Source organism: Mus musculus, chromosome 10, assembly GCF_000001635.26.
Source record: "Mus musculus strain C57BL/6J chromosome 10, GRCm38.p6 C57BL/6J".
In the NCBI taxonomy this organism is placed as follows: Eukaryota; Metazoa; Chordata; class Mammalia; order Rodentia; family Muridae; genus Mus; species Mus musculus.
This window is the reverse complement of record NC_000076.6, coordinates 33,640,958-33,667,425: the sequence shown is the minus strand read 5'-3', so window position 1 is coordinate 33,667,425 and position 26,468 is coordinate 33,640,958. Positions and strand designations below refer to the sequence as shown.

General features: G+C 38.4%; 1 long non-coding RNA gene across 1 annotated transcript in view; it reads right to left on the bottom strand.

Annotated features, from left to right (window-relative positions):
• Positions 1-4,993: 4,993 nt before the first annotated feature.
• The window catches only part of Gm15939 (predicted gene 15939), a 38,187-nt gene continuing 16,712 nt past the window's right edge, over positions 4,994-26,468 (bottom strand). Inside the window, exons 2-5 of the long non-coding RNA NR_152723.1 lie at positions 18,271-18,539; positions 17,723-17,882; positions 12,846-12,925; positions 4,994-5,970 (exon numbers count right to left, since the gene is read on the bottom strand). This is a non-coding gene — a long non-coding RNA (predicted gene 15939). The remainder of the gene's footprint in view (positions 5,971-12,845; positions 12,926-17,722; positions 17,883-18,270; positions 18,540-26,468) is intronic.

Sequence of the window (26,468 nt, the reverse complement as noted above, 5' to 3'; positions counted from 1 at the left end):
TTGGGTAATTTCTCTAGCTCCTCCATTGTGGGCCCTGTGTTCCATCCAAAAGATGACTGTGAGCATCCACTTCTGCATTTGCCAAACACTGGTATAGCCTCACAAGAGACAGCTATATCAGGGTCCTGTTAGCAAAATCTTGCTGGCATATGCAATAGTGTCTGAGTTTGGTGGCTGATTATGGTATGGATCCCCAGATTGGGCAGTCTCTGAATGGTCCTTCCATCTCATTGAGATTTACTTTAAAGTAATAGGATCATACTCACTAAAATCAATTAAAATCAATTCTCAAAGGACTTATAAAAATGTGATTTTAAAACAAAATGAAAGTATTGATTTCATTTAGATTTTACAATTTTGTGGAGTATAGACTTTTGAAGTAAGACCTTTGGGTTCTTTGGATTTCATCAGTGTATGATTTTATGTCCCCCTTTTTACTTCTGATTTTGTTAATTTGAATACTCTCTCTGCGTCTTGATTAGATTAACTAATGGTTTGTCTATCTTACTGGTTTTTGCAAAGAATCAGCTTTTGGTTTTGTTCTTTGTACTGTTCTCTTTGTTTCAAATTTATTGATTGCAATCCTGAGTTTTATATTTTCTGCCATCTACTTCTCTTGGGTGTGTTTGCTTCTTTTAGTTCTAGAGATTTCAGATGTGCTATTAAATTGCTAGAATGAGATCTCTTCTTTATGAAGCCACTTAATGCTCTGAACTTTCCTCATCAATCTCAACTCTTGGCATTTTCTATGTAAACTTGTTACTAAAATGGTTTCATTTACAACAGAACTGTACTATGCTGAGTGAAGTAGATGAAAGGGGTAGTAGATGGGAGAATATTATTTATTCTACTACAAACCTTTAGGCTGGTCATTGCTAGGTGTAACCTGAAGAAACTAATCCTAAGGTCTCTATGATCTCAGGTATTTCTCCTGTTATGAGAACAGCTCAGATTCCTCTGGTCTTTAGCCTACTTGCTAAAGGTTGAGACAACACAAGTTATGTGAAGATAGTGACTGCTAAATTGAAAGAGACAGAAATTTGTTCTAAAGGAGAAAAGAGCCATGAAAAGAGAGATGCAGTCTGCCCTACCACATGCCTAGGTCTGTCATGATGCAGATGTTTATATTTGACATTATGGACATCAGTACAAGAAAGCCCTCATACAAATGTATTGTCTTGGTTTTACATGTGAGGACACTTCCTTATCTCATAGACATGATTTAAGAAGAAGAAACACTTCCCATAGGTCTTGTTTAAAGACTGTTCTGTTTATTCTACTCAATGATTGTTATTCCTATCATACCTTCTTGATGGTCTAATCTGTATTGCATAGCCAGTGTACCAGCTTAACTTCTCCATGGCCACTGCACACTAGTCACCAACCATCTGCTCAATTCTTCTTTCCTGAGACCTCCTAATTAGCTCTGTACAGCATTGTCCAGCTTTCCTCTTAAAGGACAAGTATTGTTGTTAATTCAGCCACTTCCATGTATTCTCCAGTTTCAAACATCAGAAATGTTCTCTTTCTCTGGATGGTTCTTCCGTCTCATTGAGATTTAAAGTAATAGGATCATACTCATTAAAATCAATTAAAACCAATTCTCAAAGAATTTATAAAAATGTGGCTTTAGTCTCATTTCTATCCTTAGTTCTGGGTCTGTTCAGTTTTTCTTTTGTTTACAAACTTTTGTAAAGCTTTTGTTTACAGGATTTCTCTTTTATTTACAATATAACTATGCTATGCTGAGTGGTGTAGATGAAAATGATAATCAATGAGAGACCTTTAGTTAATCTACCATAAACCTATAGACTGGTGTATTAGTCAGGATTCTCTAGTGTCAGAATTTACAGAATGTCTCTGTACATCAAGGGACATTTTTGTAATGACTTACAATCTGCAGCCAAACTCACCCCACAATGGACAGCTGTGAATGGGAAGTTCAAGAATCTAGTAGTTGCTTGTTGAGGTAAATCTCCAATCCAAATAAGCTCAGGCAAAGAAAACACAACTCAATTAATATGGATACAACCTGCATGTCTAGTTTGGGCAGATCTACCACACTACTATATTCCCCATCTATGAGGTCCCTTATAACTTGCAGTTTCTCCAGGCCATATACTTGTGGTCCATTTTCCTTCTACCTCCTCCTCTTCTGTCATCCCCCCTTCTCTCCTCTATTCCTTCCCCCCAAACTTTTCAGCTCCACCTTCCCTTCCACTGCCCAACCACTTAACTTTTACAAGTTAAGGTGGGGAGAAGGTTCACAAGCAGTCACCTGTGTACATGATTCACTCCTTGTCCACAACCCCTCCTGGGAAAGTAGAATTAGCATCAAAATACAAGCAACACCAGGGCTATCCACAACAGTTGCCCAGCCCCTAAGGCTAGTTGTTTCAGCTGATCTTCTGTATAAACTGGAATCCTGAAAAAGTAGCTTCCAACAGATGTGCTAGCAAGTAAGTGCAAACAGGCAAAGAGTGACCCTTCTTTCTTCCATTGTCCTTATGTAGACCTTCAGCAGAAGGTATGGCCCAGAATAAGCGTGTGTATCACCATGCCTGGATTAGGAACTTGCTCTGTCCCAGGCTGTCCTTGAACTCAAAGATCTGCTTGCTTCAGTTTCCTGAGATTAAAGGTGTATAGTACCTTCCCTGGGCCTAAACTTTTCATGACTATTATGCATCAAGATCTGGATCAAAATCCCGTGTAAGCCAATGTCAAGATCTGGGTCAGAAGCCTGTGTCTTCCAGCCACAAGATCTGGATCACAAGTGTGCCATCCATTTCTCGATGAGATATAGTTCATTTGAGATGTAGTCAAGTTGACAACCAGGAACAGCCATTCCAACTAGTTGCTGCTAAGAGTAGCTTAAAAAAAACTAATCCTAGATTCTGTCTCATCTCTGGTATCTCTCCTGCAATGAGAAAGTATCAGTTTCCTCTGGTCTTTAGCCTATTTGCTAAAGATTCAGAAGACTCAGCTTTGCTTACTTCCACCTGGCTCATCCAAGGTAACTCCTCAATTCATCTCATTGAATCCTCTTTGGTTTAGATATAGTTGTCTTCAAACAGTTGACAGATACTGAAATAATTGAGGAAAACATATGTGAAAAATTCAGGAATTTATTGCTACCTTTGATGAAATGGCTTTATTCTTATGTTTAAAAAGACTTCCTCAAACAGTTCTCTGTGGAGGTGGAGGGTGATGCCTCATGAATGAGCCATCATTTGTATTCATGCAGTGGCTAAGAGGTCACCTATCAGGAACAATGTCTAAACTAGAGGCAATTTTATCACTAAACAAATGGATTAATCATATGATTCTTCAGGAATATATGTTTTTTTCAGGCTCTCAATTCTATTCCAAATAGCTAAGGTTGTTACAAGAGTAGTTTGGGGATTATATATTGCAATTGCTTTATACTTGCAATATATCTTTCAAGATGATAGTGAAGAATAGAAAATTACTGGCCTCTTGTGAGAACATGAACTTTTCACCTCGGAGCCCACCCCCTCCCATCTGGAAAACATACTTGAGAAAAACATTTTCTGGAACAACCACAGAATGTTTCAACAGGCCAGGTGTATTGCCAAACATAGGGATGACTCTTTGGTTGAGTAAACTTGTGGTTGTTAAACTTCCCCTATTCCCTCCCCATTCCCCCTCCCAGTTTGTGGTTTTTGCCTTTAAAAGCTTGTGAAAAATTTGAGTCGTCGTCGAGACTCCTCTACCCTATGCAGAGGTGTACGAGTCTCGGCCCCAGCGCGCTGGCTTCCCCCCCACTCCCCGCTTTATTAAATAGCTTTGTGTGTACGCCATTTCGGTCTCTGCGTCTCTCTTGGGTCCGCGCCACATCCCGAGGCTTGAGTGAGGGTCTCCCTTCGGGGGTCTTTCAATAGTCATGTTTTCTTTTATATTAACACTGGTATGAAATAAAATTTCAATTTTGAAATAACAAGAATGAAGGAAAATAGTGTCTTTGCCTTTCTGTCTGTGATATATTTCTGTTAGGATGACTACAAAATTCAAGTTGTATCAATGAAACAAATCCAGGGTGCATATCTGATGTGTGCTTCCAAAGATTTTTTTTTTTAATAATTATTTGGAGACAATGCATGCACCACCAAGGACATGAATAAAGTATGTGATATTTGGACATTAGCAGGTTTTCTTCTTTTTTAAAAAAGATACTAAATATGACAAGTTGAGATCATCTCAGAGATGCCAAATATAACTGGGAAAGAGCAAGGTGAAGGAGCCAACAGAACAGATGGCATAGGAAGTGATCACGTTATTACTCATTTCTTTGGTGGTTGCTTCTGAGCATTGATTAGTGTTTTCCACTCAGAAAGATCTGTCATCAACTTTATGAAGGGCACTCATCCATGGACCACCACACCTGGATATCCATATTGTCTTCAGACACTAAACCCCAACACTTGTGTTACTGTTGTCAAGAGGTGCTAGCTGTCAGGAACATGGTGTGGCTGTTACTTGGGAGGTTCCAATGCAGATGTGCGTTCTTGGAGCCAACCAGCAGACTGAGCTCAGGGACCATGGTGGGGAAAGTGGTGAAATGACTGGAGGAGTTGAGGGGATTACAACCCCATAAGAAGAAATATGTCAGTTGGCCAGACCACCCAGTGCTCCCAGGGACTATACTACCAACCAAGAAGTGTACAGGGAGGGATCCATGGCTCCAGATCTATATATAGCAGACAATGGCCTTCTCTGACATCAATAAGATGGGAGGCCCTTAGTCCTGAGGAAGTTTGATGCTCCAGGGTAGGATGATTGTGGAATGGTGGGGCCAGAGAGGGTAGGAGGATGGGGGAGCACCCTCATAGAGGCAAATGGGAAGGGGGAGAGGGAGGATGTGGGGTGGTGTTTTTGTAACCGGGAAGTGGGAGATCATTTGAAATATAAATGAATGGAACGATTAATTAAAAAAATACTTTAACAGATTTGGCTTACACATTGCTTATTTCTTGGGAATTTTATTCTGGCAAATACATTTAAATTTAACTCAGGCAAGTTTAGACCAGGCAGCTTTCTATATCATGTGTAACATAGAAATACATTGGAGAATAAATTTTTCACTTGCTGAGTGTATGTGGAAATTCCATAAATCTCTGACAGGAGGTTTTGGATTATGTCTTACAAGGAGTAAGCCATTTAGTGTTCCAAGCAACCAAACTCCAGTGAAAAATATTATTTTAAGAATGGGCCACACTTAAGAGTTAGGTCACTGGAGAATGGAGTCCTCCTGTTTGATCCCACAGGAAGATTTTAGAGCACTCATCCAGATCGATGAGGCAGGCATGTAGCAGCCCTGTGTTCTAAAGCTGTCTCTGATAAACCAAAAGTATTTTACCACTATCAGCAATTACTGCTGTAGAGTTCCACATGTTAATAAAACACATAGGGTTGTTTTCATTGTATTTTTACTTCTGCGATAAATTTGTTTTTAGGGTCATTCAAATATCAACTATATAACTTCATCATGGCCTTCAATCACACACCATAAACACAATGCCACTGTGTACACTTGTCTCCATGATCAATTTAGTATAAGAAAAGGACAAAAGTGTATGTCCTCTGAATTTAAGTTAGGGTGCCTTAAGGCTTTGAATACAATGTATAATTCAAAGAAACTGCCTCTAACAGCTCAAGTAAATAAACACAATTTAATAACTACAATAAATGAGATGCTTTAAGGAAATATATAAATAAATATACATGGCAGTAAAACTGTGAGCTTCACAAGAACCATAAAAAGATTTTCCTGTTCTGAGGCGGCGCCATCTTCGGCTCCAGACAACCGGCCACCTTCCTGGTGAGAGCACAGGGGTCCGCCCGGCCCGAGAGGTTTCTGCCTCAGGCTCCAGCGGGAGCCACCTTGGTTCCGGGACTCCGCCGAGGGCAGGCTGCACGGGTGAGGGTGTGGAATACAGAGGCCAGCAGTTTCTGAGACAGGCAAGAGCAAGAGAGTTTCTGAGGTGGCGCCATCTTCGGCTCCAGACAACCAGCCACCTTCCTGGCCAAAGCAACACAGCTTCTGGGAAAGATCCTGTTTTGGGCCTTCATCTTCAGCCAGGAGGAGGTCCAAACACCAGATAACTGTGGACCTTCCCTGAAAGAGGAGAGCTTGCCTGCAGAGACTGTTCTGACCACTGAAACTCAGAGGAGAGAGCTAGTCTCCCACGTCTGCTGCTAGAGGGTAACAAAATCAACAGAGGAACAATCTCTAAACAAAGACAACTATAACAACTAACTCCAGAGATTGCCAGATGGCGAAAGGTAAACGTAAGAATCCTACTAACAAAAACCAGGACCACTCACACATCATCAGAACCCAGAACGCCCACTTCACCCAGTCCAGGGCACCCTAACACATGTGAAAAGGTAGACCTGGATTTAAAAGCTTATCTCATGATGATGGTAGAGGACATAAAGAAGGAATTTAATAACTCACTTAAAGAAATACAGGAGAACACTGCTAAAGAGTTACAAGTCCTTAAAGAAAAACAGGAAAACACAACTAAACAGGAAGAAGTCCTTAGAGAAAAACAGGAAAACACATCCAAACAGGTGATGAAAATGAACAAAACCATACTAGACCTAAAAAGGGAAGTAGACACAATAAAGAAAACCCAAAGTGAGGGAACACTGGAGATAGAAACCCTAGGAAAGAAATCTGGAACCATAGATGCCAGCATCAGCAACAGAATACAAGAGATGGAAGAGAGAATCTCAGGTGCAGAAGATTCCATAGAGAACATCGGCACAACAATCAAAGAGAATGGAAAATGCAAAAAGATCCTAACTCAAAACATCCAGGAAATCCAGGACACAATGAGAAGACTGAACCTACGGATAATAGGAGTGGATGAGAATGAAGATTTTCAACTCAAAGGACCAGCAAACATCTTCAACAAAATTATTGAAGAAAACTTCCCAAATCTAAAGAAAGAGATGCCCATGAACATACAAGAAGCCTACAGAACTCCAAATAGACTGGACCAGAAAAGAAATTCCTCCCGACACATAATAATCAGAACATCAAATGCACTAAATAAAGATAGAATATTAAAAGCAGTAAGGGAAAAAGGTCAAGTAACATATAAAGGCAAGCCTATCAGAATTACACCAGATTTTTCACCAGAGACTATGAAAGCCAGAAGAGCTTGGAAAGATGTTATACAGACACTAAGAGAACACAAATGCCAGCCCAGGCTATTATACCCGGCCAAACTCTCAATTACCATAGATGGAGAAACCAAAGTATTCCACGACAAAACTAAATTCACCCATTATCTCTCCATGAATCCAGCCCTTCAAAGGATAATACAGAAAAAACCAATCCAAGGTCGGAACCACGCCCTAGAAAAAACAAGAAGATAATCCCTCAACAAACCCAAAAGAAGACAGCCACAAGAACAGAATGCCAACTTTAACAACAAAAATAAGAGGAAGCAACAATTACTTTTCCTTAATATCTCTTAATATCAATGGTCACAACTCCCCAATAAAAAGACATAGACTAACGAACTGGCTACACAAACAAGACCCAACATTTTGCTGCTTACAGGAAACTCATCTCAGAGAAAAAGATAGACACTACCTCAGAATGAAAGGCTGGAAAACAATTTTCCAAGCAAATGGTATGAAGAAACAAGCTGGGGTAGCCATCCTAATATCTGATAAGATTGACTTCCAACCACAAGTCATCAAAAAAGACAAGGAGGGTCACTTCATACTCATCAAAGGTAAAATCCTCCAAAAGGAACTTTCAATTCTGAATAGCTATGCTCCAAATACAAGGGCAGCCACATTCATTAAAGAAACTTTAGTAAAGCTCAAAGCACACATTGCACCTCACACAATAATAGTGGGAGACTTCAACAAACCACTTTCACCAATGGACAGATCATGGAAACAGAAACTAAACAGGGACACAGTGAAACTAACAGAAGTTATGAAAGAAATGGATCTGACAGATATCTACAGAACATTTTATCCTAAAACAAAAGGATATACCTTCTTCTCAGCACCTCATGGTACCTTCTCTAAAATTGACCACATAATTGGTCACAAAACAAGCCTCAACATATACAAAAATATTGAAGTTGTCCCACGCATCCTGTCAGATCACCATGGACTAAGGCTGATCTTCAATAACAAAATAAATAATAGAAAGCCAACATTCACATGGAAACTGAACAACACTCTTCTCAATGATACCTTGGTCAAGGAAGGAATAAAGAAAGAAATTAAGGACTTTTTGGAGTTTAATGAAAATGAAGCCACAACATACCCAAACTTATGGGACACAATGAAAGCATTCCTAAGAGGAAAACTCATAGCTCTGAGTGCCTCCAAAAAGAAACTAGAGAGAGCACACATTAGCAGCTTGACAACACACCTAAAAGCTCTAGAAGAAAAGGAAGCAAATTCACCCAAGAGGAGTAGAAGGCAGGAAATAATCAAACTCAGGGGTGAAATCAACCAAGTGGAAAGAAGAAGAACTATTCAAAGAATCAACCAATCAAGGAGCTGGTTCTTTAAGAAAATCAACAAGATAGATAAACCCTTAGCCAGACTCACTAGAGGGCACAGGGAAAGCATCCTAATTAACAAAATCAGAAGTGAAAAGAGAGACACAACAACAGATCCTGAAGAAATCCAAAACACGATCAGATCCTTCTACAAAAGGCTATACTCAAAAAAAACTGGAAAACCTGGATGAAATGGACAAGTTTCTAGACAGATACCAGGTACCAAAGCTAAATCAAGATCAGGTTAATGATCTCAACAGTCCTATATCCCCTAAAGAAATAGAAGCAGTCATTAATAGTCTCCCAGCCAAAAAAAGCCCAGGACCAGACGGGTTTAGTGCAGAGTTCTATCAGACCTTCAAAGAAGACCTAATTCCAGTTCTTCACAAACTATTCCACAAAATAGAAATGGAAGGTACTCTACCCAACTCATTCTATGAAGCCACAATTACTCTGATACCTAAACCACAAAAAGACCCAACAAATATAGAGAACTTCAGACCAATTTCCCTTATGAATATCGATGCAAAAATCCTCAATAAAGTTCTTGCTAACCGAATCCAAGAACACATCAAAACAATCATCCATCCTGACCAAGTAGGTTTCATCCCAGGGATGCAGGGATGGTTCAATATATGGAAATCCATCAATGTAATCCATTATATAAACAAGCTCAAAGACAAAAACCACATGATCATCTCGTTAGATGCTGAGAAAGCATTTGACAAAATCCAACACCCATTCATGATAAAAGTCTTGGAAAGATCAGGAATTCAAGGCCCATACCTAAACATGATAAAAGCAATCTACAACAAACCAATAGCCAACATCAAAGTAAATGGTGAGAAGCTGGAAGCAATCCCACTAAAATCAGGGACTAGACAAGGCTGTCCACTCTCGCCCTTCCTATTCAACATTGTACTTGAAGTCCTAGCCAGAGCAATTAGACAACAAAAGGAGATCAAGGGAATACAAATTGGAAAGGAAGAAGTCAAAATATCACTTTTTGCAGATGATATGATAGTATATATAAGTGACCCTAAAAATTCCACCAGAGAACTCCTAAGCCTGATAAACAGCTTCAAAGAAGCAGCTGGATATAAAATTAACTCAAACAAGTCAATGGCATTTCTCTACACAAAGAATAAACAGGCTGAGAAAGAAATTAGGGAAACAACACCCTTCTCAATAGTCACAAATAATATAAAATACCTTGGTCTGACTCTAACTAAGGAAGTAAAATATCTGTATGATAAGAACTTCAAGTCTCTAAAGAAAGAAATTAAAGAAGATCTCAGAAGATGGAAAGATCTCCCATGCTCATGGATTGGCAGGATCAACATTGTAAAAATGGCTATCTTGCCAAAAGCAATCTACAGATTCAATGCAATCCCCATCAAAATTCCAACTCAATTCTTCAACGAATTAGAAAGGGCAATCGGCAGATTCATCTGGAATAACAAAAAACCTAGGATAGCAAAAACTCTTCTCAAGGATAAAAGAACCTCTGGTGGAATCACCATGCCTGACCTAAAACTGTACTACAGAGCAATTGTGATCAAAACTGCATGGTACTGGTATAGTGACAGACACGTAGACCAATGGAACAGAATTGAAGACCCAGAGATGAATCCACACACCTATGGTCACTTGATCTTTGACAAGGAAGCTAAAACCATCCAGTGGAAAAAAGACAGTATTTTCAACAAATGGTGCTGTCACAACTGGCAGTTATCATGTAGAAGAATGCGAATTGATCCATTTCTATCTCCTTGTACTAAGGTCAAATCTAAGTGGATTAAGGAACTCCACATAAAACCAGAGACACTGAAACTTATAGAGGAGAAAATAGGGAAAAGCCTCGAAGATATGGGTACAGGGGAAAAATTCCTGAATAGAACAGCAGTGGCTTGTGCTGTAAAATCAAGAATCGATAAATGGGACCTCATAAAATTGCAAAGCTTCTTCAAAGCAAAAGACACCGTCAATAAAACAAAAAGGCCACCAACAGATTGGTTAAGGATCTTTACCTATCCCAAATCGGATAGGGGACTAATATCCAATATATATAAAGAACTCAAGAAGGTGGACTCCAGAAAATCAAACAACCCCATTAAAAAATGGGGCTCAGAGCTGAACAAAGAATTCTCACCTGAGGAATACCGAATGGCAGAGAAGCACCTGAAAAAATGTTCAACATCCTTAATCATCAGGGAAATGCAAATCAAAACAACACTGAGATTCCACTTCACTCCAGTCAGAATGGCTGAGATCAAAAACTCAGGTGACAGCAGATGCTGGCGAGGATGTGGAGAAAGGGGAACACTCCTCCATTGTTGGTGGGATTGCAGGCTTGTACAACCACTCTGGAAATCAGTCTGGCGGTTCCTCAGAAAATTTGACATAGTACTACCGGAGGATCCCACAATACCTCTCCTGGGCATATATCCAGAAGGTGTCCCAACCGATAAGAAGAACACATGCTCCACTATGTTCATAGCAGCCTTGTTTATAATAGCCAGAAGCTGGAAAGAACCCAGATGCCCCTCAATAGAGGAATGGATACAGAAAATGTGGTACATTTACACAATGGAATACTACTCAGCTATTAAAAAAATGAATTTATAAAATTCCTAGGCACATGGATGGACCTGGAGGGTATCATCCTGAGTGAAGTAACCCAATCACAAAGGAACTCACACAATATGTACTCACTGATAAGTGGATATTAGCCCAGAAACTTAGCATACCCAAGATATAAGATACAATTTGCCAAACGCATGAAATTCAAGAAGAATGAAGACCAAAGTGTGGACACTTTACCCTTTCTTAGAAATGGGAACAAAACACCCATAGAAGGAGTTACAGAGACAAAATTTGGAGCTGTGACGAAAGGATGGACCATCTAGTGATTGCCATATGCAGGGATCCATCCCATAATCAGCTTCCAAATGCTGACACCATTGCATACACTAACAAGATTTTGCTGAAAGGACCCAGATATAGCTCTCTCTTGTGAGACTATGCCGGGGCCTACCAAACACAGAAGTGGATGCTCACAGTCAGCTAATGCATGGATCACAGGGCCCCCAATGGAGGAGCTAGAGAAAGTACTCAAGGAGCTAAAGGGATCTGCAACCCTATAGGTGGAACAACATTATGAACTAACCAGTACCCCGGAGCTCTTAACTCTAGCTGCATATGTATCAAAAGATGGCCTAGTCGGCCATCACTGGAAAGAGAGGCCCATTGGACTTGCAAACTTTATATGCCCCAGTACAGGGGAATACCAGAGCCAAAAAGGGGGAGTGGGTGGGTAGGGGATTGGGGGGGGGTGGGTATGGGGGACCTTTGGGATAGCATTGAAAATGTAAACGAGTAAAATACCTAATAATAATAATAATAATAATAAAAAGAAAAAAAAGATTTTTCTAATTGGTTAAGTGGAAATAATTGATAATAGAATTAATTAAATCAGTCTGAAACATGTTGATATAGAATTGCCAGGTCAAAAAGAAGCTTTCTTATAACTGGATCATAAGATGTCTAAACTTTGCAGACTTTCTTTCTATGAGCACTAACTCATAGCAGTCCATTAGTAGATCATATAAACACTGTTCCAGTTAAGAACATGTAGACATAGAAATAGTTTTCAGTTTTGTTTTGAGATACATTATTAAATTGATTAGCTATTAAGAATAATGAGGGATAGTAAAACTGCATAACTTTAACCTAATAATTATCAACAGTAACAACCCTGGAAATTGGTGCTATAACATACAAAAATAAGGCTTAAACTAAGTTTGACATATGTTGGTCTATATCTTCACTATTAACTCAAGAAACATGTAGTTTTAAGCAAAGATAATTCATTATATAGCAACATTACTTTCTTTTTGTGAATTTGTATTTCATTTGTAAATCTCTTACTGTTTCAATATACAATTTTGATAAAAGCAGTAAGTGTAAAGCTTATAGTATACAGTTTTAAGCAATATTATGAAGATAATAATTACAGAGTTATCATGTCAATGGTATACTTAAAGCAAATTAATTTTTTATTATGTACTTCTCACACATTTATATGTACATTTATCTCACTGTATGTCTTAGTATTAATTATAAATATAAGCTTGCTTTGGTTTGGTGATGATAGTCACAGACTATGACAGAAAAGTTAAGAGACAGAATGTCTGTGAAGGCTTAGCATTCTCCTGGGTGTCACATGGCAGACAAAACTCAGTGTGATTCAAAGCCCAACTAAGTGGAATGAGGAAGTCTTACTTTGTATAGCTGAAAAATTCTGAATTTCCCACATCCGTGGTTTCTTCTACTCTTGCAACAACAGCAAAAAGACTCTGATTCTAGGAATCAAAAAAAAAAAAAAACTAACTAAATAAATGCAATGCACTTTAAGCACTCTTGGGAATAAATACTATTTCACAAAAACTGCAAGTGAAAAAAATAAACATAACTGTTATTTTCTGTAGAGAAATGCTATTAAATGCACCAAAACAACTAATGTGCACATAAACTTAAAAGTGATGCATTAGTTGGTTAAGATTAACTAAAATGTTTTCTTTATTCCTTATATTTTCAGTTGTTTTAATGTTTAAAATAAATATATTTATTGTATAACATAAATCAACATTTAATAAGCCACGTGTAAATCATGCATATGATCCTGTGTGTTTTATTACAAATAAAAAATCTTTAAAATCACATCAAGTGTTAGTTTTTACATAAAAGGACAATGTTGTCTGCCTCCTACTTATACATATGTCCCAGGACAGGTAAGAGATATACTAAGCAGAAAATGGAAAATGATGTAGAGTTATCATCTAGACAGATAATTTCCCAAGGGAGGAAAAGCTGTCCTTAGCTCACATTGTAAGAATTGTCTAGGTCATTGCTCACATTCAGCATTCTGCCCTGAGAATAAGGAATTGAATTCTGAAGTCTCTCCCCTGCAATAGTGTTACTTTTGCTCATAGAAACCATGGTAACCTATAATCACCATGAAAGCAGCTTCCTGTACACTGTCTATTTTCTATAGTTTTGCAGTTGTAACTTGGAGTACAATCATCCAACCCTACAGATTCTATAGTGATCTCTGTCCCTGGCAATAGTATACTAGCAGCATTAGGGTTCTGGAAGATCTGCACATATGGCAATATTGTGAGTAGAAGACTTTAGCTTTGTGCTTTGTATTTTGCTATCATCATATGGAAAGCTATGATAGCCATATTTTATTTCTTTTAATTAAATCCCCAAGAGGCACTGAACATAAGGAACATAAAATGTCTTTACATAATAGCTCTTACACTGTTCTTTTTTGTTTTAAAATTTTATGTATTTTTATGTGTATTGATGTTTTGCCTGATGCATTACATGCATGATTGCAGTGCCTGTAGAGGCCAGCAGAGGGCAGAAGATTCTCTGGAAGTGGAGTCACAGATGGTTGTTGGCTAGCTGTCAAGTTGGTCCTTAGAACCAAATTAAAGTCTTCTGTGAAAGAAACAAGTGCTCTTAACTGTTGGATCTCTTTACTATTATGTAGAGATTATGTAAATAATTGCTGAAATCATCTGTTATATGAGCCATAAATAAAGCAAAGAATATGTTTGGAAAAATCACATGTGTGTGCATAGATGATGAGGGAGTGTGGAAAAGGGAAAGAATCTTGTTAAATGTCATGAAATGCAAAGAGCAGCTTATGTGTTTAATGGGATGTCATTATGTAAACTCCATTATTAAGCATGCAAATAGTGTGGCCACCCCTTTCTCCTTGAAGGTTGCTGATCACCAGCCTGAGGGGACAAAGGGAGTAGAGATGAAGCAAGGTTCAAGCAGTCATGAAGATGGTAAAATGACCTTCAGAGACTGCTGCAGTGAGGTGAGTCTACTTTATGTTTCAGTATTAGGGTATATAAGGTCTTTTTTTAGGGGTATGAATGGAAAGGTCTATTTAGTTATAATACAACCCTTAATTTGTGTGCATGTGGAAAGCCAACGTGGTATGTATGTTCTGAGTTATGCAGCCTTACACAGAACTCTGTACAAGCTCACTTTTCTGACAAGGTCAGCCAAGACTAGCCACATGTGTTTAGGAACACTCTGCAGACAAAACCAGGCCGAGATAAGAAAGCCCCACTGAGAAAGGGAATAGTTCCCCATTTTGTGCTGAGTTCAGAAAGTAGTGATGGAGAATGCTACCTTAGTAATAGGGTTCTCCAATATAAAGTCTTTTGTCAGATTCTAAAATGTTGAAAGACAGAATTATGTAAGAGTCAAAAGTATAAGATCAAGAGCTGACTACCTTTGTTCTCAGCACATACTACCTACATAACCTTAGGTAGGCAATTACCATCTCCAGGACTCTTGCTATGTGATATCTAAGATGAAAATGATAGATAATTCCATACCCAATCAAATTGAAAACAAAGATTAAACATTTTGCTTAATATTATGGAAAATGATAATTTAGTACTCCTTCTAGTTTAGGAATCACTTAATAGTCTGTTTAGTTAACATATTAAACACACCCTTTTCAGGCAGTTTGCCATGAAAACATTTCAATAATACTTCAGTGCTGTGGTACTATTATGGGTGGTATATGAACTACAAATCTTTCTAAGATACATATAGATTTTAAACAGAGTAAATGACTCAGAATTTTTAAATTAGTCTTAAGTTTTATGACTTCTAACATTTATCCAATCTGGCACAGGTATAAATGACAGGGAGATTAGTTGATGGATCTGAGTCACATAGGTCCAGTAGAACAGAGCATAGGGTTGCCTAGTGCACTAATGCACAAGGATGACAGAAAATGAGGTGAGTGCACTTTAGTGGCTCAGAGTGTTTTCCTATTAACAGAAAAAAGAAGATAGAAAAAAGAAAGACGGCATTGGCTGTCCTAGAAACAAATGGAAAGGTATACCACAGAGCTATAGGAGCAAATGAGTCCTTTGGTCTTCCCATATTCTTTAGGGTTCTAACAATTCTATTGAATCAGAGAGAACCATTGCAATTCATATCACTTGGCCTGGTGTAAACAGATCTGACTAAGATTGTTGTAGTACAGAGTTATTTGAGGGTGAGATGATTCAAGAGCTATAAACCACTATTATTTGGCACATTGTGTATATAAACATTTGTTTAAAAAGTCAAACAACTTGAAATAAATAAGAGAGAATAATTAAACAGACTAGTATTGGCAGAAGACTAGACAAATAAATGTGCAAACAGGCTTGGGTTGTGTACTCATTTGTTATGTGAGAACAATCATATTTCCCTTCAGGAAGAAAAACAAATGTCAGCCAAATTGCTTCCTTCTTATTTTGTTCTATGTGTTGGTGAGGCATGGCCACTCAGACAAAATACCAAGGCTTTGTGTGTTTCTTTGTTCATTCCCAGATCTAAGTAAATATTGAATCACAGTGTATGGATTGCAGCCTCACTCCCTCAAAACACAGAGCATATGTAGCATTAATAAAGTCTCAGTCTTGTGTTGTACTGTGAATTTGACATTAACTCTGCCTAAGGAATTGAGAAACTGCCTGAGACATGTAAGTAGGTGACTAATGAAGAAACATAGTTCTTGTTGCTGTGTCTTGTTTCTTTGACCAACTACCTAATAAGATGCATGTAGGAAGGAATGAGCTTGTATGACAGATAAGGCAAGGACACAGGGATGGGAGACACTGGAGACAATGCACCTCCTGTTTAGAAGCAGGGAGAGGGAAGGAAGTGAGACTATTATAAAACCTATTATCGACTTATCCTACCCTAATAACTACTTCCTCCAGAAAAGTTCCACTTTCTAGAGCTTTCACAAGCCTCCAAACAGTATCCTCAGCTGAGTACCAAACACAAGTGCCCAAACACAGAAGCCTGAAGAGGCCAAGGGTGTCAGAGTCCCTGGAGCTGGAGTAACAAACTATTATGAGCAACTAGTGTGGGTGCTTGGAACTCAATTCAGGTCTTCTACAAGTTCAATATGTGCTTTCAACTACTTCCAACACTGGTCTAGATGTTTTGGGGATTTTGTTTGGTTAGTTTTGAAGATTTTTGTTTTTTGCTTTTGTTTTCGTTTTTAATATGAATGATAAAAATAGGTTTTGCCAACTTGGATATTTCTAGGATAGAAGAGATGAACCTACTGAGTAGGTTAAGTTGAGTTCACCAATTCAGAACATTCTGTATCTGAAAGCATTGTGTTCAACAGAGTTAGTGAGTCCCTAAGTGCACCTTCCTCAAGCCAAGAGGAGTCTGTGCTTTCCAAAGGCAGCATTGGTATTAATGGAACAGAGAAATCATAAGGAGATTTTCAGTTAATACATTGGCATGCCTGTTTCTGGCTCTGGAGGCTGCTGAGTTACTCTTAGCCAGCTTCAACATGTATTCACTGGAAAAGACAATATTCTTCATAATCACTTTTGATAACCAATCTCAAGAAGAAAGACTTCATTGTTTTAAAAGCAATGCCTATCACGACCTTCATTTCCTTCCATGTAAAAGAAGAAAGAAAATAGATGCACAGCTGCTTTCTAAAGCTAAACAAAACAAAACAAAACAAACAAACAAAGCCAACCAACAAACTAACCAACCAACCAACCAAACAAACAAACAAATAAACAAACAAACAAACAAACAAACAAAAAACCCAAAAACAAAAACAAAAACAAAAAAACCCAAAACATTACTTGTATGCACCAGTTTCAAATTGTAAGAATAAAATCATTAGGGGGTGCTAGAGAGATGATTCAGGGGTTCAATACATATTGTTTGTGATTGTTTGAATAGGAATTGCCCCCATAGACTTAAATGTTCGAATGCTTGAGAGGCACTATTTGGAGGTGTGCCCTTGTTGGAGTAGGTGTGGCCTTAATGGAGGAAGTGTGTCACTATGGAGGCAGAACAGGTCACTCCCAGTGCAGCACAACCTCTTCCTATCTGAAGATCAAGATGTAGAATCCTTAGACTTTTCTCTAGCATTATGTCTGCCTGTGGTCATGGGGTCTTTTCACAGCAATGGAAACTCAAACTAAGATACTGTTCTTACAGAGGACCACATGAGGCATCTCACAACAGCCCATGACTCCTAGGATATCTGACACCTCTGGCCTCTAAGAGCATCAGCACATACATGCACATACCTTTGCAGAGACACACAGAAGTAACAGCCCCTTCTCTAAGGGTCATTTAGACTTCTCCAGTCCTGGTTGTAGGAGCTTGATATGGGGCTTGATATGGCCTGGCCCAGTATGATGATAGTATAGATCACTTTACTATTAGTCACTTCCAATTCTGAGCATTCTAGATGAAAGAACAGGTGATGGTGGAGGAACACCCTTATAGAAGCTGGGGAAGGGAAGATGGAATGGGGGTTTCTGGGAGGGGGAGAAACTGGGAAAGCAGATAACATTTGAAATATAAATAAAATATCCAATAAAAAGGAAGAAGAAATAAATAAATAAAATAATCAATAAAAAGTCACTCTTAAAAAAACTTTACCAGCTTAATATACACTATACATTATATATAATATACGGACGTTTAATCTGTGGTCAACCGTACTTGCTAGATACTTTTCCATGATCTTTGTTTTGTTTTACAGTAAAATTCTGAAGATCTTTTGAAAATTACTAGTTATAGAAAGTTAGGGCTGTATGTTTAGGACACATTGATCTATAAAATAGTTTACCTGTACCATGTCCTGGGTTCCTGATGGCTATTGCTTATCCTCGATGACCATGGTGACTGTTCTTGAGAAGAAAATCACTTTTCTAAGACTGCTTTGAATTAATTCAAGAAAAAGGTCCTGAATTCCTCTTTGAAATGTTCAAATTTCTACAGTTGTGAGTGATACTAGCCCTGAGAATCTTCCTAGGACACTTGCCAGTCCTGTTTTGAAGAATGTTGAGCAGAAAGGTCTACCCAGCAGAGTAAAAAGGTGCTTTAAACATAGTAAAGCTAAAGACAGAGAGATGAAGAAGCAATTAAATGAGATAACTGGAATCCTAAACACTTCATATGGGTGAAGGAAATACAGAGAATGAACAGTTTATCATGATCTTTATACCCGGTTTACTAAATTTGTGTAGCCTGGAAAACTTGCCCAGGTGTCACATGACAGCCCTTGTTTCAATACAATGCACCATTCAGTTGTCTGTAAAAAATGAAATAAAAAACATAACAGGTTCACAACGCCTCATAAATGGAGGATGATGACATTTGATACCCCGTTCTTACTGCACTAGTGGCAAGTTTGCAAGAACTGAGAATTTGTTTGTTTGTTTTCTGGGTTTGAAATCTTGTTGTCTTTGAGTGTTGCACTGACAACTGGAGGCCAGGCTATGGAATCCCCAGTCACTGGAAGAGACCGAGGGTGCTATGACACAACTTTAAAGGGTCATAATTTTGTGTTTTTTCTCCCCCTAAGGCAAGTTCAAAGCTTGGCTATAATGGTATAAGTGTTTCTTCTATCCTTCACTCAGTTGTTTTCCTTCACATAGTCTTATTCCATGAAAATTTAGGATCTCAGGGCACTAAAAGTAATTCCTCTCTAAGCATCAGGACATGCACATGAACCCTTATCAGGCATTTCCTTGGTCAAGCATTCTTTGGACTCCATTTCAGCTTTCCTGATTTCCAATACATTACCGTATCACATAAAGAGTCTCTCTCTCTCTTTCTCTCTCTCTCTCCATCTTCATAGCTCCATTTTCAAGACAATAAAGAGAGGATATTGCTTATTATATGGATTGGGTTAGCTTTCTGTTTAGTATGAGTCATTTAATTGGTCCATAACTAGTACTGAGACAATGAGTCTGCTTTTCTGTTGAATTGAATTTTGTTTTGGCATCAGTGAATAGATTATCAAAGGTGTTATTAATTTTTTTCATCCAAAACTGGAAATTCTGAATGAAAAATCATGTGATGATGTTGTGGTGTTATTATTTGAAAAAGTATATAAGAGATAGTAACATTTGAATGTGGGATATCTGTTCCTGTATTGCTCTGCTCAAAGAAGGTAACTCATAAAAAGATACTGATAAAACACACAGTTGTACAAAGTGGTATTTCAACTTCTAATGTTGAATTATAGTGATTAGAATTGAACTACTTAAACTATATTTAAATAGTTAAAAGTGGGTTTCAAGCCACAGTTTATAGTTGAGGCAAGTCATTTTTTCAGCTCCATTTATTGAGGAATAAAAATTTCCATTCAGTAATATAACCACAATAACAAACCAATTTATCAGGAGAGCTCAGAGGATTATTTTGTCAAATACTGATAATTAGCAAAGATATATATATTTCCTCTACTTAGCTTAGACAACAGAATAAATGTAATGTATTCTTAGCTGAACAGTCTCGGAAACATTTGTATCTTTCTTATATTATACCTATGTTCAATGTTTTTTATTAGACCAGGTGATTATTAAATTGGAAAGGAACAATAAAACTGTTTAACTGAACACTTTAATTTCAAAACTGAAAAATGGCATGGCTGGGAGATATGGAATGGTTTCATCTAAAGCATAGCAGGTAAGAAAAACAAAACTAGTATCTGATCTGCTGACTTCTATTAATGCATTTTTTACCAAATTCTTAAAACTGTATCTAGTTTATAAGGATGTAATTATAATATTTAATTTAATACATTTATTTGTGCCTTTGCATTGCCTATGTAAGCTGGTATATTCTCTAAATAAAGTGGTATCATTTATTAATTCAACATAGATCTATCACATCCCTGTAGGACTATGCATAAATTTTACAGAACTTATTCACATTGGGAAATAGATTTCTCTAAACAAAAAGGAAGAAAATAGGCAATTACCCTGAAGCATGACAAAATATAAGTATGATATTTTGATTGTGGTTTAAGAGACTGATTTAAGCTTGCCCAAAGTGGGCAAGTCACATAAAGGAATTGTCTTCAAGTTGAACTTTAAATGTTTTACAATTGTTAACACAATGAAGGAGGGCATAGGTATGTTTTAGGGTTAGTGAGCAGAGTGTGGAATAGAGTATGTAAAAGCCCATAAGCAAGAGAGGTTGGCTGGACTAGGTCTTTTTGTTCCTGTTGTGATGAAATATTTGGTAGAACAACTCAACTAAGGAAGTGTTTATTGTGGCTCACCGATGCAGCATACAGTCCATGACCAGTTCTGTAGTCATTGTCTGGTTGTCTTTCTGGACAGACACAATCCTTTCGCGGTAAGGTTGACACTGCTTGCCACAGCAAAGGGAGACCTTTGCTCTCATTTCTAGTGTTGATAAAATAGGTCTCACAGTTCACTGTTAAAGTTTACGATTATATCTTCTTCTCTGTAGCAAACAGACCCTTGGCTTGGCTTGCCAGATAGAACATAGCACATCAAGTTAATATTTGAATTTTAAAGTGAGTAAATCTCATGAGCATTGCATGGACTATACTTGGAATGTTTAATCTTCATTGTTAGCCTGATGCAAGCTAGTAATCCCACCTGGGAGATGGATTTCTGGGAAAGCCTGTGTGGATTTTGTTGATTGGGTTAATTAAAGTGGAAAGACTATAACTATCTACTAGCTCCACTGGATTTATAATACCATTTATCTGAATTATTTTGCTAACTGTAGTAGTTTGGGCTTGCATCTGTGGTCTCTTAGAATTTGTATAACATCTGTCCAGGCTCTTTTTCCTGGCTTTCAATCTCCATTGACAAGTCAGGTGTTATTCTACTAATTCTGCCTTTATTATTTTGTTTTAAATTTGGTATTTTTTTCCCTTGCAGCTTTTAATATTCTTTCTTTGTTCTGTATGTTTCATGATTCAATTATTATGTTTCATGAGAAATTCTTACTGGTTCTCCTTAGTATTTTGTATGCCTTTTGTACCTTGATAGGAACCCCCTTCCTTTGGTTGGGAAATTTTTCTTCTATAATTTTTTTGAAAATATTTTCTGTGCCTTTGAGTTGGATATATTCTCTTTTCTCTATTACTATTACTCACAGCTTTGATCTTTTAATACTATCCCAGACATTCTTGATTTTTTGTTTTGGATTTTAGTTGACTGAGGTGTTTGTTTCTTCTATCTTGTCTTCAAGAACTTGGGTTCACCCTTCTATTTCTTTTACTCTCTTGGTGAGGCTCACCTCTGAGATTTCTTCACAAACTTTTAAAGTTTCATTTCCATGTTTCTCTCAATTTGGATTTTCTTTATGTCCACTTACATGTCATACAATTTTCTTGATTTCTTTACACTGTTTTTGTTTTCATAAATTTCTCTTTTATTTTTATCTTTAATTAAAAACAGATTAGTTGCTTATGAATTATTTCTGATTTTAGTTTCCCCTACCTCTATCCCTGCCAGCTTTTCCCTGTCTCCCATTTCCTCCAGATCCACTCTCTTTTACTCGCAAAAAAAAAAAAGATTCCTAAGAGATATCAACCAAGCATAACAAAATAAAATATAAAATATAATACAATAAAACAAAACTCATCATATTGAAGTTGGACATGGCAACCCAACGGGAAGAAAAGAATCCCAAGAGCTGATATAAGAATTAAACACTGCCCTTCCAGTTTGCACCTAGCCCCAGAGCAGTCACTGGTATCTGGCTCCATACCCACTCCTAAAACACCCAGAGGAAGCTTAACTCCAGGAGCTCTGAAACAGCAGGATCTCAGGTGAGACCCCAAGCTCTGCCCCAATACCCAGCTTAACTGGAACCCTTGGGACACAGGAACTCAGAAACCACCACCTAGCCAGAGGCACATGATTCTTCTGGTTTGCACCTGTGCCTGGAGTGGACCCAAGCCTCTGGCTTCTGACAAACTCCTACAACACCCACGGAAAGCTTGACTCCCAGGAGCTCTGACACATCAGGATCTCAGAATCTCAGAGGCAGCTTGACTCCCAAGTGTTCTGACACATCCAGAATCTCAGGATCCCAGGATCCTAGGATCACAGAATAACAGGACTGCAGAAACAGCTGGACTCTCAGGAGGTCTGACATAACAAGGCTCACAGCAGGGATAGACTGTCAGACTCACAGTCAGAAAATGCAAGGCCAGTTAGCATTAGAGATAACCAGATGTTGAGAGGCAAGCACAAGGAACAAAAATAAGCAACAGAAACCAATGCTACTTGATAAAATTAGACCTAGTTCTCTTGCCACACCAATCTCTGGATACCCCAACACACCTGAAAAAAATCCAGATCTAAAATCCCATATCATGAATATGATAGAGGACTTCAAGAAGGACATAAATAATTCTCTTAAAGAAATACTGAAAAGAAGAATAAACAAGTAGAACCCCTTGAAGAAGAAACATATAAATCTTTTAAAGAAACAGAAAAACGCAATCAAATAGGTGAGGGAATGGAACAAAACTATCCAGGATCTAAAATTGGAAAAAGAAATATTAAAGAAAACACAAAGGAAGATAACCCTAGAGATGGAAAACCTAGGAAAGAGACCAGGAGTCACAGATGCAAGCGTCACCAACAGAATACAAGAGATAGAAGAGAAAATTACAGGAAAAGAAGATAGCATAGAAGACATTGACACAACAATCAAAGAAAATACAAAAAGCAAAAAAATCCTCATAATTCAAAACATACAAGAAATCCAGGACACAATGAAAACACTAAACCTAAAAATAATAGATATAGAAGAGACTGAAAACTCCTAAATCAAATGTAATTCCACCTCTATCAACAAAAATAGCAACAATCATTGGTCCTTAATATATCTGAACACCAATGGACTCAATTCCCCAATAAAATGATATAGACTATAGAGCACATAAACAGGACCCAGCAACTTGCTGAATATAGCAAACATACATCAGTGACAAAGACAGACATGAACTCAAAATAAAGGACTGGAAATTTTTTTCAAGCAAATGGTCCCAGGGAACAGGCTGAAGTAGCAATTCTAGCATACAATAAAATAGACTTTTAACCAAAAAGTATCAAAAAACAGGAAAAGACACTACATACTCAAAGGAAAAGTCCACCAAGATGAACTCTCTATTCTGAACATCTGTGCCCAATATGTAACGTCAACCATATCTGTAAAAGGAACATAAATGAAGCTGAAATCACACATTGAATCTCACACAATAATAGCAGGAGACTTCAACAACATGCTTTCACTGATGGGCAGATTATGGAAACAGAAACTTAAAAGAGACACAGTGAAAATGACAGAAGTTATGGACCAAATATATTTAATGGATATCTATAGAACATTTCACCTTAAAACAAAATGATATAACTTCTTCTCAACATCTCATGGTACCTTCTCCAAAATTGACCATATTATCAGCCTTAATAAGCCTTAACTTATACAAGAAGATCGAAATAATCCCACACATCCTATCAGGTCACCATGGACTAAGGCTGGCCTTTAATAACAACAAAAACATCAGGAAGCCCACATACACCTGGCAGCTGAACAACTCTATTCAATGATAACTTGGTCAGGGAAGAAATAAAAAAATTTAAAGACTTCTTAGAATTTAATGAAAATAAAGGCACTACTTACCCAAAATTATGTGACATAATGAAAGCAGTGATAAGAAGAAAACTCATAGACCTCAGTGCCTCCATAAAGAAACTGGAGACTCCAGCCCCGGGCTAACTTGCCAGCGGAGTCTCACCCAACACCTGCAAGGGCCCACACAGGATTCCCCACGGGATCCTAAGACCTCTGGTGAGTGGAACACAGCGCCTGCCCCAATCCAATCGCGCAGAATCTGAGACTGCAGTACATAGGGAAGCAGGCTACCCGGGCCTGATCTGGGGCACAAGCCCCTTCCGCTCCACTCGAGCTCCGGGCTACCTTGCCAGCTGAGTCTTGCCCAACACCTGCAAGGGCCCACACAGGACTCCCCACGGGATCCTAAGACCTCTGGTGAGTGGAACACAGCACCTGCCCCAATCCAATCGCGCGGAACCTGAGACTGCGGTACATAGGGAAGCAGGCTACCCGGGCCTGATCTGGGGCACAAGCCCCTTCCGCTCCACTCGAGCCCCGGGCTACCTTGCCAGCGGAGTCGCCTGACACCCGCAAGGGCCCACACAGGATTCCACACGGAATCCTAAGACCTCTAGTGAGTGGAACACAACTTCTGCCAGGAGTCTGGTTCGAACACCAGATATCTGGGTACCTTCCCTGCAAGAAGAGAACTTGCCTGCAGAGAATACTCTGCCCACTGAAACTAAGGAGAGTGCTACCTTCCAGGTCTGCTTATAGAGGCTAACAGAGTCACCTGAAGAACAAGCTCTTAACAGTGACAACGAAAACAGCTAGCTTCAGAGATTACCAGATGGCGAAAGGCAAATGTAAGAATCCTACTAACAGAAATCAAGACCACTCACCATCATCAGAACGCAGCACTCCCACCCCACCTAGTCCTTGGCACCCCAACACAACCGAAAATCTAGACACAGATTTAAAAACATTTCTCATGATGATGATAGAGGACGTCAAGAAGGACTTTCATAAGTCACTTAAAGAATTACAGGAGAGCACTGCTAAAGAGTTACAGGCCCTTAAAGAAAAGCAGGAAAACACAGCCAAACAGGTAGAAGTCATTAAAGAAAAACAGGAAAACACATCCAAACAGGTAATGGAAATGAACAAAACCATACTAGAACTAAAAAGGGAAGTAGACACAATAAAGAAAACCCAAAGCGAGGCAACGCTGGAGATAGAAACCCTAGGAAAGAGATCTGGAACCATAGATGCGAGCATCAGCAACAGAATACAAGAAATGGAAGAGAGAATCTCAGGTGCAGAAGATTCCATAGGGAACCTCGACACAACAGTCAAAGAAAATACAAAATGCAAAAGGATCCTAACTCAAAACATCCAGGTAATCCAGGACATAATGAGAAGACCAAACCTACGGATAACAGGAATTGATGAGAATGAAGATTTTCAACTAGGGCCAGCTAATATCTTCAACAAAATAATAGAAGAAAACTTCCCAAACATAAAGAAAGAAATGCCCATGATCATACAAGAAGCCTACAGAACTCCAAATAGACTGGACCAGAAAAGAAATTCCTCCCGACACATAATAATCAGAACAACAAATGCAGTAAATAAAGATAGAATATTAAAAGCAGTAAGGGAGAAAGGTCAAGTAACATATAAAGGAAGGCCTATCAGAATTACACCAGACTTTTCACCAGAGACTATGAAAGCCAGAAGAGCCTGGACAGATGTTATACAGACACTAAGAGAACATAAATGCCAGCCCAGGCTACTATACCCAGCCAAACTCTCAATTACCATAGATGGAGAAACCAAAGTATTCCACGACAAAACCAAATTCACACAATATCTTTCCACGAATCCAGCCCTTCAAAGGATAATAACAGAAAAGAAGCAATACAAGGACGGAAATCACGCCCTAGAACAAGCAAGAAAGCAATCACTCAACAAACCAAAAAGAAGACAGCCACAAGAACAGAATGCCAACTCTAACAACAAAAATAAAAGGAAGCAACAATTACTTTTCCTTAATATCTCTTAATATCAATGGACTCAATTCCCCAATAAAAAGACATAGACTAACAGACTGGCTACACAAACAGGACCCAACATTCTGCTGCTTACAGGAAACCCATCTCAGGGAAAAAGACAGACACTACCTCAGAGTGAAAGGCTGGAAAACAATTTTCCAAGCAAATGGACTGAAGAAACAAGCTGGAGTAGCCATTTTAATATCGGATAAAATCGACTTCCAACCCAAAGTTATCAAAAAAGACAAGGAGGGACACTTCATACTCATCAAAGGTAAAATCCTCCAAAAGGAACTCTCAATTCTGAATATCTACGCACCAAATGCAAGGGCAGCCACATTCATTAAAGACACTTTAGTAAAGCTCAAAG